At 40.6% G+C, this 12,672-nt stretch overlaps 1 protein-coding gene across 3 annotated transcripts in view; it reads left to right on the forward strand.

Moving 5' to 3' along the window:
- The first annotated feature begins 519 nt into the window (after window positions 1-519).
- Window positions 520-12,672, forward strand: part of LOC136858761 (glyoxylate reductase/hydroxypyruvate reductase) — a 206,142-nt gene continuing 193,989 nt past the window's right edge. For 2 of the 3 annotated variants that reach the window (XM_067138538.2, XM_067138540.2), the window contains exons 1-2: window positions 520-679; window positions 1,388-1,478. The gene's annotated coding sequence lies outside the window, so the exon portion shown is untranslated. The remainder of the gene's footprint in view (window positions 680-1,387; window positions 1,479-12,672) is intronic. The other variant, XM_067138539.2, reaches the window with a different exon arrangement.

Below are 12,672 nucleotides of genomic sequence, written 5' to 3' on the forward strand. Positions count from 1 at the left end.
GGACATATATTAAGCGCCTAGCCCAAGGCCCCAAGGGTCGCTCCCAAGTTAACAGGCAGGGAACACCGTAGGTGATGTTAAGAGCCCCTCTCTTATAGCAACTCTCAAGTTCAGAAGAGACCTGGAGGGGGCTCTAGGCAGGGAATACCGTCAGCCGCCTCTAAGCGGCTAGCTCAAGGCCCCAAGGGTCGCTCCCAAGTTAACAGGCAGGGAATACCGTAAATGTTATTCGACTGTGAACATGTACTCCCCAGTTCAGAAGAGTCTTGAAGACTCCTTACATTAGGCTGGGGCCGGCTCTAAGAGCCCCGTGGTCGCTAACTTACACTTTCCAATTCAGAAGGGTCTCACCCTGAAGGCTTGAGCTTTTGTAGTTTTTTTTAACTAGACGTAGTACCGACCGCTTCTTGTAAAGACACTTAGCTGAAGGAAGTCAGTGCATAAACTTTTATTACGACTGTACTGTTAACCTACGCACTTTTTGCTTTGTTCTCTAGCAGCAAGTCCCAGTCCACCGGATGTAGTCTGTGTGTAAGACGCATAACAGTTGCAGTGCCCGTGTGTTAAGTGCTGATGATATAAAATTGTGTGTATATAAAACGAATAACCAATTTACTAAATTCCCTTACTTTGATTGAAGCTTACCATCGTCCACCGTCTAGTGCTATCTGCTAAAAAAGTAAGTTTAATTCTTTGAATATTATTATTACTATTATTATTTTCGATTTTTTAATATATTTACGATTTCTTTTTCTTCGTTTTTTAGAAAAATCATCGTCTGCCATCTACATTATTCCAGTGAGATCTTCTAAAAAGTATCTTTAATAATGTCTAAGCTAGCTGTTGTGGATTTAACTTGCCTTTGTGCTTGTGTAAAACTGTTGCTTATACGGTCGGATAGTGCTTGCATTTTCGCTCAGTAAGGATAACATCTTTACTTATGCGCTAGTTGTTGACGATCTAACTAACCTTCGAGCTAAACTAATCCTTATAGGGTTGCATGCATTTTAGCTCGGCGAGGAAAGCAACAGGAAACTACTTTCTACGGTTCAGGATCCGACTAATTTTCAAGCTGAGTGTTACGGATGCAGGTACAAACTTCTAGCGTCTTATAGGGTTGCATGTATTTTAGCTCGGTGAAGAAAGCTACCCGGTACTTTACTTTGTACAGTTGAGGATCCGACTAACTTTCAAGAAGAGTGTAATGCATGCAGTAATAGTGTAATGCCTAGGCTAGCTGTTGAGGATCCGATTAACCTTCAAGCGAAATTAATTCTTATAGAGTTTCATGTATTCCAGCTTCGTAAAAAACTACTGGTACCTTACTTTGTATGCCCAGGCTATCCTTCAAGCTACAGACATACATTAATACTTTTTTGTTTTCTAGCTACAACAAGAATTATCGTTGCAGTCATTCCTATTCTTCATCCGAGTCGGAGTTTGCTGCCTTCATCTACATTGAACGTGCACATCTTAAGGTATGTTTCGATCTTTTTATCGATCTCATATGTTTAAATTGTTTTTAAAAATCCAAAAAAATAGTATTTCGCTTTTTTGTAGAAAAATGTAGAAGATTAACCACCTAGGTCATATTTCAACTCCTACTACCAGGCCGCTGACGGGTCTACCGCTAAATCATAAATTTAAAGTCATTTCGCTTAAAAAATTAAAAACAAAATTTGGAGAAATAATTTTATGCGTCTGTGAGGACTTTAAAGTTTTTCTACCCAATAGATTTAGTGTGCTAACAGATTTAGAAATAGTAGAACTAAATCAACGTTCTACTTGCATTATATACCGTGGAATAGAGGACAAATCTTGTGTCATTAGTTTTGTTGATGCGTAATTATGACATTGAATTGGGAAACTGTACATACATGTTTTTCATCGCGTATTCTAAGCGGTATTATACGAAATTAATTAAATGTGTTAGATCCAAATTCTTTCTTACTCTCTTGCTATAATGTTTTCGAAGAAAAAGTCACTTCTTTGCTGTCTATGCATACGGGGCTTAAACTAAACGCTAGTCTTGCAACAAATAACAGATTAGTTTATTGTCAGACGGTTTCTTGACTGCAGCTTCATAGTAAGTTTTTCTTATCAGTCCGTTTCTTGGATATGGCTTTGTTGACTGCACAGCAACAAAAAAAAAAAATTGGTTAAAGAATTTTGTGGGTCTGTCAGGACTTACAAGTATTTCTACCCTGTGTGTCATCGCGTATACTAAGCGGTATTATACGAAATTCAGTTTTTCTTATCAGTCACTTTGTTAATCCTTGCTTTGTTGACTGCAGCTTCAAAGTAAGTTTTGTTTTCCTTATCGGTCGGTTTTTTGATATGGCTTTGTTCGCTGCAGCTTCAAAGTATTGTAGCGCCGGAATTTTGTCCTGCAAGTGTTGTTTTCAATATTCGCTATGAAACATTCTACAGCTTGAAATTTTTTCTTATCTGTCGGTTTCTTGAATATTTTTTCACAGAAAGCATGCGTTATGCTGTCGATCTGTTTTCTTGGATATGGCTTGGTTCGCTGCAGCTTCAGAGTAAGTATTATAGTGCCGGAATTTTGATTTGACCTGGAAGTGTTCTGCCTTTACTGAGAATCAAACCGCTGCTTGTCACTCTGTTTCTTAGATATAGCTTTGTTCGCTGCAGTTTCAAAGTAAGTTTTCTTTTCTTATCGGTGGGTTTTTGGATATAGCTTTGTTCGCTGCAGAAGGGAAGTCAGATAGGACAGATGACAGTAAAGAGCCTAGCACAAGTAAGTAGAAGCCATGCTAGAACTCAGCTCAGGGCCCCGTTTTTGCCAACTTACGCTCCCAAGTTCAGAGCCCCTACAGCCCCTTTAGTAGCCTCTTACGATGCTGCAGCTTCAAAGTAAGTTTTGTTTTCCTTATCGGTCGGTTTTTTGGACATGGCTTTGTTCACTGCAGCTTCAAAGTAAGTTTTGCTTTTCTTAACGGTCGTTTTTTTTTTTTAAATATGGCTTTGTTCGCTGCAGAAGGGAAGTCAGGTAGGATAGATGACACTAAAGAGCCTAGCACAAGTAAGTCGAAGAAAACCTGAGACTCAGCTCAGGGCCCTGTTGTTGCCAGCCTACATTCCCAATTTCAGAGCCCCTGCAGCCCTTTTAGCAGCCTCTTACGATGCTGCAGCTTCAAAGTAAGTTTGTTTTTCTTATCGGTCTGTTTTTTGGATATGGCTTTGTTCGCTGCAGCTTCGAAGTATTGTAGTGCCGGAATTTCGTCCTGCAAGTGTTCGAAAAAGAAGCATTAAGTACGCTTCCTAGAGTTTTTAATATTTGCAATAAAACATTCTACAGCTTGAACTTTTTCTGAGAAGGCATGCGTTTTGTTGCTCTTCTTTAGAAAGTGCACATTATTAGTTTAGATCATAAGAGTACGTTTTTATATTAGCACGTTCTGCTCGGTCGGTTTCTTGACTATTGCATAATGTATGCCTATGACACTCAAAATTCACAGTCTGTTAAAAAAGCAAAAGGCGTACGTTCAAGCGTCGTTAGCCGTTTACACCTTCAACACTATCGCGATGTACTTACAGCACTTCTAGAAATGCCGCTTTCTGTACGCAGCAAAGGATTCAATCCCGTAAACATCATGTGTATACGATTGAACAAAATAAATGTTCATTGCTTTTTTTCGATGACAAACGTGTATGGGATAGTGATTCCCTTACCTGTGTTGCATGGGGGTACAGCAACAACTTGTAAGTAGGGGAGGGGGGAATTGCTTAATCAAGGGAGAAGTACACCAACATTGTATTCAAGATGAAATTTGTACATACAAGAATTAGCACTATTAACTTGAGAGAAGGGTAGAGGTACACGAACATTGTAAGATGTACATATATGAAGCAGAAATCGCTACAGCAAATATTCCAAGATAAAACTTGTACATAGAAGATGTAATAAATAATGTTGAATTAGCATATTCTTTTATTTTAGAATATGTATTCTTTTGTCGACATGTGTATTACATACTCCTTCTATCGCTCCCTCTTTTTTGCAAGATAAAGTTTTGTTCGTTTGCTTAAATACTACATCACACGAAGAAGAAGAAGAAGAAGAAGAAGAAGAAGAAGGGGTTATTACATATCAAAGTAAGTATGTCAAGAAAGAAGGTGTCTCAGTGTTCAGCTTCGTAAGTATATCATGGTCTCAGAGTGTTCAGCTTGCTTTAAAAACTAATAGTATATTGAGAAGAGCAGCTCACTAAGTATGTTTAGAAGGCAGCTTTTTTAATCATCTTCTTATGAAAAAGGTATCTCTACGAACAGTGTGCTGTTGTTCGATTTTAGTCTTGTTTTTTGAATCCATCTACAAAAGTATCTCTTCCAAAGCAGTAAACATGTTCTGAACACTTGTTGAAAGTAATGACATCGACTATAGTATGCGATTCCAGTCCTGATATGTTTTAATCACTTATTTAGTGTTCTGAACACTTGTTGTAGGCAACAGCAGCTTCGAAAGTATGTCAACAAAGTCTCAAAGTGTTGAAAACAGCAGCTTGATTTAGAAACTAAGCTATCTAAGAGAAGTATATCGTGCTAAGCAATCAACATGTCCTGAACAGTCTACTGAACAATTGTCATGATATGTTTTAATCACGTATTTAGTGTTCTGAACAGTGTTCTGAACAATTCTAGTCTTGATATGTTTTAGTGTTCTGAAGACAGCAATCGATGTTCTAAACAGCAGCAGTTTCGTAAGTATACCAACAAAGTATTAGAGTGTTGGAAACAGTATCTTGGTTTAAAAACTAAGTTCTCTAAGATAATAGTATGTTGAGAATTGCATCTTGCTATAATATGGCGGTGTGTCGACGAGTAGCAGCTTGCTTGCTTGTTCCGTTAAATTCCGCGCTGTAAGGGTTACTGTAGTCACGTCGTAGTTCGTGAACCATGCGCAACGGCTGAGTGGCCTAGTAAGTGGTCCTGAAAGTCGGGATACCAGTTGCTATGGAATGGGAGTGGGCATCTCGGGCATATTCTGCGTCATGGCCCTCCTTGTTCTCAGGTGGCTAGGACAATACAATCTACCGGTGGTCCATAACCCGTCAGAGGAGAGATCCTCACTTGGACCATGTGTAAGTAGGGTAGTATCCCGCTTCGTGAATTTACCCAGCTCAGAAGATTTTAAGCAAGCCTCGGACCTATGGAAGTAACGGAGTCCCACTCATATTTGACAGGCGAGGGACTCCTTGAAAACAACTTGGCGAACGAAATGGAATTCCATGGGGACTAATCAATATTAATGGGGCTTATAGAAGAAAGAAAGTAGAACTGGCTGAGTCAGCAAAGAGGATGCATCTGGATGTGCTAGGAGTAAGTGATATTCGGGTAAGGAGAGATAACGAGGAAGAGATAGGAAATTATAAAGTGTACTTGACGGGTGTTAGAAAGGGAAGGGCAGAGTCTGGGATAGGGCTGTTTATCAGGAATACAACTGCACGCAACATAGTTTCTGTTAGGCACGTAAATGAGCGAATGATGTGGGCAAATTTGTCAGTTGGAGGAATCAGGACTAGAATTGTCTCCGTGTATTCACCGTGTGAGGGTGCAGATGAGGATGAAGTTGACAAGTTTTATGAAGCATTGAGTGACATCGTGTTTAGGGTCAACAGCAAGGTAAGAATAGTGCTAATGGGCGATTACAAGGCGAGAGTTAGAAATAGAACTGAAGGATACGAAAGGGTGATGAGTAACTGCGGGGAATATGAAAGCTAATGGGAATGGGAAGCGTTTGCTGGACTTCTGTGCTAGTATGGGTTTAGCTGTTACGAATATATTCTTCAAGCATACGGCTATTCACCGCTACACATGTGAGGCTAGGGGTACCAGATCCATAATAAACTATATCTTAACCGACTTCGAATTCAGGAAATCTGTTAGGAAGGTACGAGTTTTCCGGGGATTTTTCGATGATACAGACCACTATCCGATCTGTAGTGAACTAAGTCTCTAGGCCTAGGGTAGAGGAAGTGAAATCTGTCTGCAAACGAATACGGGTAGAAAATCTCCAGGACGAGTAAATTAGACAGAAGTACATGGATATGATTAGTGAGAAGTTTCGAACAGTAGACAGTAAGCAGGTTCAAGATATAGAAAGTGAATGGGTGGCATACAGGGATGCTGTAGCAGAAACAGCAAGGGAATGCCTAGGAACAACTGTGTGTAAAGATGGGAAAAGGCGAAAATCTTAGGGGAATGATGAAATGAGAGCAGCCTGTAAACGTAAAATGAAGGCTTATCAGAAATGGCTCCAAACAAGGGCTGAGGCAGACAGGGATTTGTGCGTAGATGAAAGAAACAGAGCGAAACAAATAGTTGTTTAATCCAAAACAAAGTCATGGGAAGATTTTGGTAATAACCTGGAAAGGCTAGGTCAAGCAGCAGGGAAACCTTTCTGGACAGTAATAAAGAATCTTAGGAAGGGAGGGAAAAAGGAAATGAACAGTGTTTTGAGTAATTCAGGTGAACTCATAATAGATCCCAGGGAATCACTGGACAGGTGGAGGGAATATTTTGAACATCTTCTCAACGTAAAAGGAAATCTTACTGGTGGTGTTGCGAACAGCCAAGCTCATGGGGAGGAGGAACATGATGTTGGTGAAATTACGCTTACGGAAGTGGAAAGGATGGTAAATAAATTCCATTGTCATAAAGCAGCGGGAATAGATGAAATTAGACCTGAAATGGTGAAGTATAGTGGGAAGGCAGGGACGAAATGGCTTCATGGAGTAGTAAGATTATCATGGAGTGTTGGTAAGGTACCTTCAGCTTGGACAAAAGCAGTAATTGCACCTATCTATAAGCAAGGGAACAGGAAGGATTGCAACAACTATCGAGGTATCTCATTGATTAGTATACCAGGCAAACTATTCACTGGCTTCTTGGAAGGGAGGGTGCAGTCAGTAGTTGAGAGGAAGTTGGATGAAAACCAGTGTGGTTTCCGACCACAGAGGGGCTGTCAGGATCAGATTTTCAGTATGCGCCAGGTAATTGAAAAATGCTACGAGAGGAATAGGCAGTTGTGTTTATGATTCGTAGATCTAGGGAAAGCATATGGCAGGGTACCGAGGGAAAAGATGTTCGCCATTCTGGGGGACTATGGAATTAAAGGTAGATTGTTAAATCAATCGAAGGCATTTATGTTGACAATTGGGCTTCACTGAGAATTGATGGTAGAATGAGTTCTTGTTTCAGGGTACTTACAGGGGTTAGACAAGGCTGTAATCTTTTACCTTTGCTGTTCGTAGTTTACATGGATCATCTGCTGAAAGGCTTAAAATGGCAGGGTAGGATTCAGTTGGTGGAAATGTAGTAAGCAGTCTGACCTATGCTGACGACTTGGTCTTAATGGCAGATTGTGCCGAAAGCCTACAGTCTAATATCTTGGAACTTGAAAATAGGTGCAATGAGTATGGTATGAAAATTAGCCTCTCGAAGACTAAATTGATGTCAGTAGATATGAAATTCAACAGAACTGAATGTCAGATTGGTGATACAAAGTTAGAACAGGTGGATAATTTCAAGTATTTAGGTTGTGTGTTCTCCCAGGATAGTAATATAGTAAGTGAGATTGAATCAAGGTGTCGTAATGCTAATGCAGTGAGCTCGCAGCTGCGATCAACAGTATTCTCCCAGACGAAACTATCTTTACATCGGTCTGTATTCAGAGCAACTTTGCTTTTCGGGAGCGAAAGCTGGGTGGACTCAGGATATCTTAGTCATAAGTTAGAAGTAACAGACATGAAAGTAGCAAGAATGATTGCTGGTACAAACAGGTGGGAACAATGACAGGAGGGTACTCGGAATGAGAAGATAAAGACTAATTTAGGAATGCACTAGATAGATGAAGCTGTACGCATAAAACGGCTTCGGTGGTGGGTCATATGAGGCGAATGGAGGAGGATAGGTTACCTAGGAGAATAATGGACTCTGTTATGGAGGGTAAGAGAAGTAGAGGGAGACCAAGACGACGATGGTTAAACTCAGTTTCTAACGATATAAAGATAAGAGGAATAGAACTAAATGAGGCCACAGCACTAGTTGCAAACAGAGAATTGTGGCTACTTATTGTAAATTCACAGAGGCTTGCAGACTGAACGCTGAAAGGCACGACAGTCTTTAATTATAATGTATGCATAAAGTTAACTGCCGTCTAGATGGCAGTAGGCCATTTGCACGTATTTAAAGAGGAATAGAACTAAATGAGGCCACAGCACTAGTTGCAAACAGAGAATTGTGGCTACTTATTGTAAATTCACAGAGGCTTGCAGACTGAACGCTGAAAGGCACGACAGTCTTTAATTATAATGTATGCATAAAGTTAACTGCCGTCTAGATGGCAGTAGGCCATTTGCACGTATTTAAAGATGACAGCTGACAGATGTCAAACAAAAACATGTATGTCGATAAGGTAGCAACAGTCAGGTTTAGTGTTGTAAAGATAGCAGCACGATGTTATCTTGTTTGAAGGTGGTCGCTGGGTTGTCCGCTGTCAAAAAAACACGTGGCTTTAATGATCACGTTGCTAAGCTATAAAGTTTTGTGCCGTATAGATAGCAGCACGATGTTGTCTTGTTTAAAGATGGCCACTGACTGCCGTCAAGAAAGCACGTGGCTTTGAAGAGCACGTGGGTAAAGTAATAGCTATAAAGTTTTGTGCCGTAAATATTGCAGCACGATGCTGTCTTGTTTAAAAATGTCATCTGACAGCTGTCATAAAACACATGGAATTTTTCAAATTGCCCGCCACCACATGCCTAAGGTAGTAGGCATGAAGTATTAGTTCCGTCAACATGCCAGCACTGAAGTTTGCGATCGTCTCTTGTTTAGTTTTTTTTTTTTTTTTTTTTTTTTTTGCTAGTTGCTTTACGTCGCACTGACACAGATAGGTCTTTTGGCGACGATGGGACAGGTAATGGCTAGGAGTGGGAAGGAAGCGGCCGTGGCCTTAATTAAGGTACATCCCCAGCATTTGCCTGGTGTGAAAATGGGAAACCACGGAAAACCATTTTCAGGGCTGCCGATAGTGGGGTTCGAACCTACTATCTCCCGAATACTGGATACTGGCCTCACTTAAGCGACTACAGCTATCGAGCTCGGTCGTCTCTTGTTTAAAGACGGCCGCTGACAGGTGTCAAAAAATCACGTGGGATTTTTCAAATTGCCCCCTACCACGTGCATAAGGATGAGGTTTAGTGCCGTAAAGATGTCAGCACGGTGCTCTGTTTATTAAAGATGGCAGCTGTCAGCTTGTCAGCTGTGAAAAAGCATGTGGCTTTGTTTACAAACAAGAGCACCTGGAATTTCAAATTGCCCGCCACCACATGCCAAAGGTGGTAGCCGTGAGGTTTACTGCCGTAAAGATGGCAGCACGATGCTCTGTTGATTAAAGATGACCGTTTGACAGCTGTCAAAAAAGCACTTGGAATTTCAATTTGCCCGCCACTACATACCTAAGGTGGCAACCATGAGGTTTGAAGGGCGAAAAAAAATCCATTCGACACTCGTTGTCGTACGATGTCGGCATGTAAAAGATCTCTGGTGATATATTTGGTATTTACCTGACAAAATTAAATAAATCTCAGCCGTAGACGCCCAAGAGAGATCCGGTTTACTCTGTCTGCCATCTAGCGGACCTAGAGTAAAGCGGAACGTCAAAATTGACGAGCAGACAGCCAGATGGCGTCAAATCGAAATGTCTGCAAACGGTAGCTGAGGCCATACGATTATTATTATTATTATTATTATTATTATTATTATTATTATTATTATTATTATTATTATTATTATTATTATTATTATTATTATTATTATTATTATTATTTAGTGCCGTAAAGATGGCAGCACTGAGGTTGGCGATGCTCTGTTGTTTAAAGATGGCAGCTGTCAGCTGTCAAAAAACCACGTGAAATAACAAATTGCCCAAATTGCCCGCCACTACATGCCTAAGGTGGTAGCCGTGAGGTTTAGTGCCGTAAGGATCAAGCACGATGCTCTGTTGTTTAAAGATGGTCGCTGACAGCTGTCAGGAAAGCACGTGGCTGTCAGCTTGACAGCTGTCAAAAAGCACGTGGCCTTGTTTACAAACAAGAGCACGTGGCTTAGTTTACAAACAAGAGCACGTGGTCATGACCTTGCCAGAGGTCAATGAGGTGGAGGCCTCTCCCGAGAGCCGGAGGTGGAGGTGGCGGGTGAACTGTCCCAAAACAGCTACTCATATTCTAGTACGGTACATCACAAACTCGATGCAATGCACGTGGAATGCAGATTGCGTACATTAGATTACAGGATATACAGTAGGTTTCAGGTTGGCAAATGCCGATAACTTGGTCCGTAAGTACTAGCCACACTCGGTTATATTGTTTCCTTCAGCTACAATACAATCGATACATGCCCCATTAAAACTTTTGATCACACTGGCATGTTGGTTGAATTCAGAAAGTACATTTTCAACAGCATGGATTTCACTTGCTACACATTTAGGCGTGCTATTAAAATGTCTAGTACCGGGCGAGTTGGCCGTGCGCGTAGAGGCGTGCGGCTGTAAGCTTGCATCAGGGAGATAGTAGGTTCGAATCCCACTACCGGCAGCCCTGAAGATGGTTTTCCGTGGTTTCCCATTTTCACACCAGGCAAATGCTGGGGCTGTACCTTTAAGGCCACGGCCCCTTCCTTCCAGCTCCTAGGCCTTTCCTATCCCATCGTCGCCATAAGACCTATCTGTGTCGGTGCGACGCAAAGCCCCTATCAAAAAAAGATGTCTAGTACCGAGCTCGATAGCTGTAGTCGCTTAAGTGCGGCCATTATCCAGTATTCGGGAGATAGTGGGTTCGAACCCCACTGACGGCAGCCCTGAAAGTGGTTTTCCGTGGTTTCCCATTTTCATACCAGGCAAATGCTGGGGCTGTACAATTAAGGCCACGGCCACTTCCTTCCCACTCCTAGACCGTTCCTCTCTCACTGTCGCCATTGTCTCATTGTGTCGGTGCGACGTAAAGCAAATTGTAATTTTAAGAAAAGTCTAGAATATATCTGTCTTGCCTGTCACTGGTTTCATGAACTAGAAAGTATACTGGTATACTTGCCTGGTCTATTGTCATTTTTCTTCATGCAGAGGCTGAAGATATGAAATTAAATCTAGCAAAGAAGGCAGCTGAGGATAACATGATGGCAAGCATAATTGGTGGCCACACTAATTTTAGTGAAAAATGGAAGGGTATCTATAGGTACGTTAAGGTAGGAACAGGTTCCAAGAAGGACATTCCAGGAATAATTAATGAACAAGGGTAGTGTGTATGTGAAGATCTTCAAAAGGCAGAAGTATTCACTTAGCAGTAAGTAAAGATTGTTGGTTACAAGGAAAATGTCCAGATAAAGGAGGTTACTAATACTAAAGATATATTAAATTTACATATCGTCCCTGCTCTGGCAAACTAGCGAAACTGACAAACTGAGGAATCTGTAGTTCTGAAGTTCTGGTCTAGTTTTTGTTATTTATATATTGTCTACCCTCTGACAAAGTCTCACATCTGCAGCTCATTATGTATGCCTAACACATAAAACCAGTAATTAAATATAAAAATTGATTTGACATGAGTAATCAAAACTTCTTTCAGCTCTCCTAACCTTTTGACAATTTTCAGATTCGTTAGTTTGCCAGAGCAGGGACGATATGATAACAGTGACATTTACAGTAAGATACACAAGTTGAAAACTAGAAAAGCGACTGGAATTGATAAGATTTCTGGGGATGTACTAAAGACAATGGGTTGGGGTATAGTACCATATCTGAAGTACAGACGTGTGCAAATTATTAGAATAAATTATAAAACTAACAGTAATTCACTTTTAAAGTATAATTATAATAATTTATCAATATACAATGACTTCTTTAGTACTTTGTGTGTATTCCCTTGTTTTTATAACCATTTGGATCCTCTTTGACATGATTGAAACAAGGTCCTTGCACATTTTCTGAATTTCTTAATCTCGATGCCATATATCTATGATGTTTTCAATGAGGCCAATTCTGGTTATTGTTCTTTTCCTCAGTCTTGACTTCACAATTCGCCATAAATTTTCAATTGGGTTGCAGTCTGGGCTATTACCAGGCCAAGGCAATGTCTTTATACTGTTTTCCTCCCAAGAATTTCTTAACAGACTTGGCCTTTTGGTATGGTGCTCCGTCATGCATAAAAATGCAATCTCTATCAGGAAACTAATCCCTGATCTGAGGCAGCAGGCGGGTTCTAAGCACCTTCTTGTACTGATTCTGCTCCATCATGCCCTCAACAATGTATAATCTGCCACATGCAACTCCATACCATCACTGAAGTTGGATGTTTAATTCTGTGTGGTACAGTTTGAAGAAAGGGCCTCATCGGAGGTCCTTCTCATATATTGGCTGCTTTCGTCGGACACAGAGAATACGGACTCATCCGAAAAGATTACCTGCAAGATATTAAACACTTATTGGAATGACTTTTACAACAGAATGTACACCTCTGACTGAATTTTTGAAAAAAATCACTTAACCCATGAGGATGAAGCAAACAGTAAATTATGAGATATATCATGTTGATTACCTTTTCCCAATTGTCCTTAAGCTCATTATGCATTGTTTTTGCCCATTCTTAGCCATGGTAG

Source organism: Anabrus simplex, chromosome 1, assembly GCF_040414725.1.
Source record: "Anabrus simplex isolate iqAnaSimp1 chromosome 1, ASM4041472v1, whole genome shotgun sequence".
Lineage (NCBI taxonomy): Eukaryota > Metazoa > Arthropoda > Insecta > Orthoptera > Tettigoniidae > Anabrus > Anabrus simplex.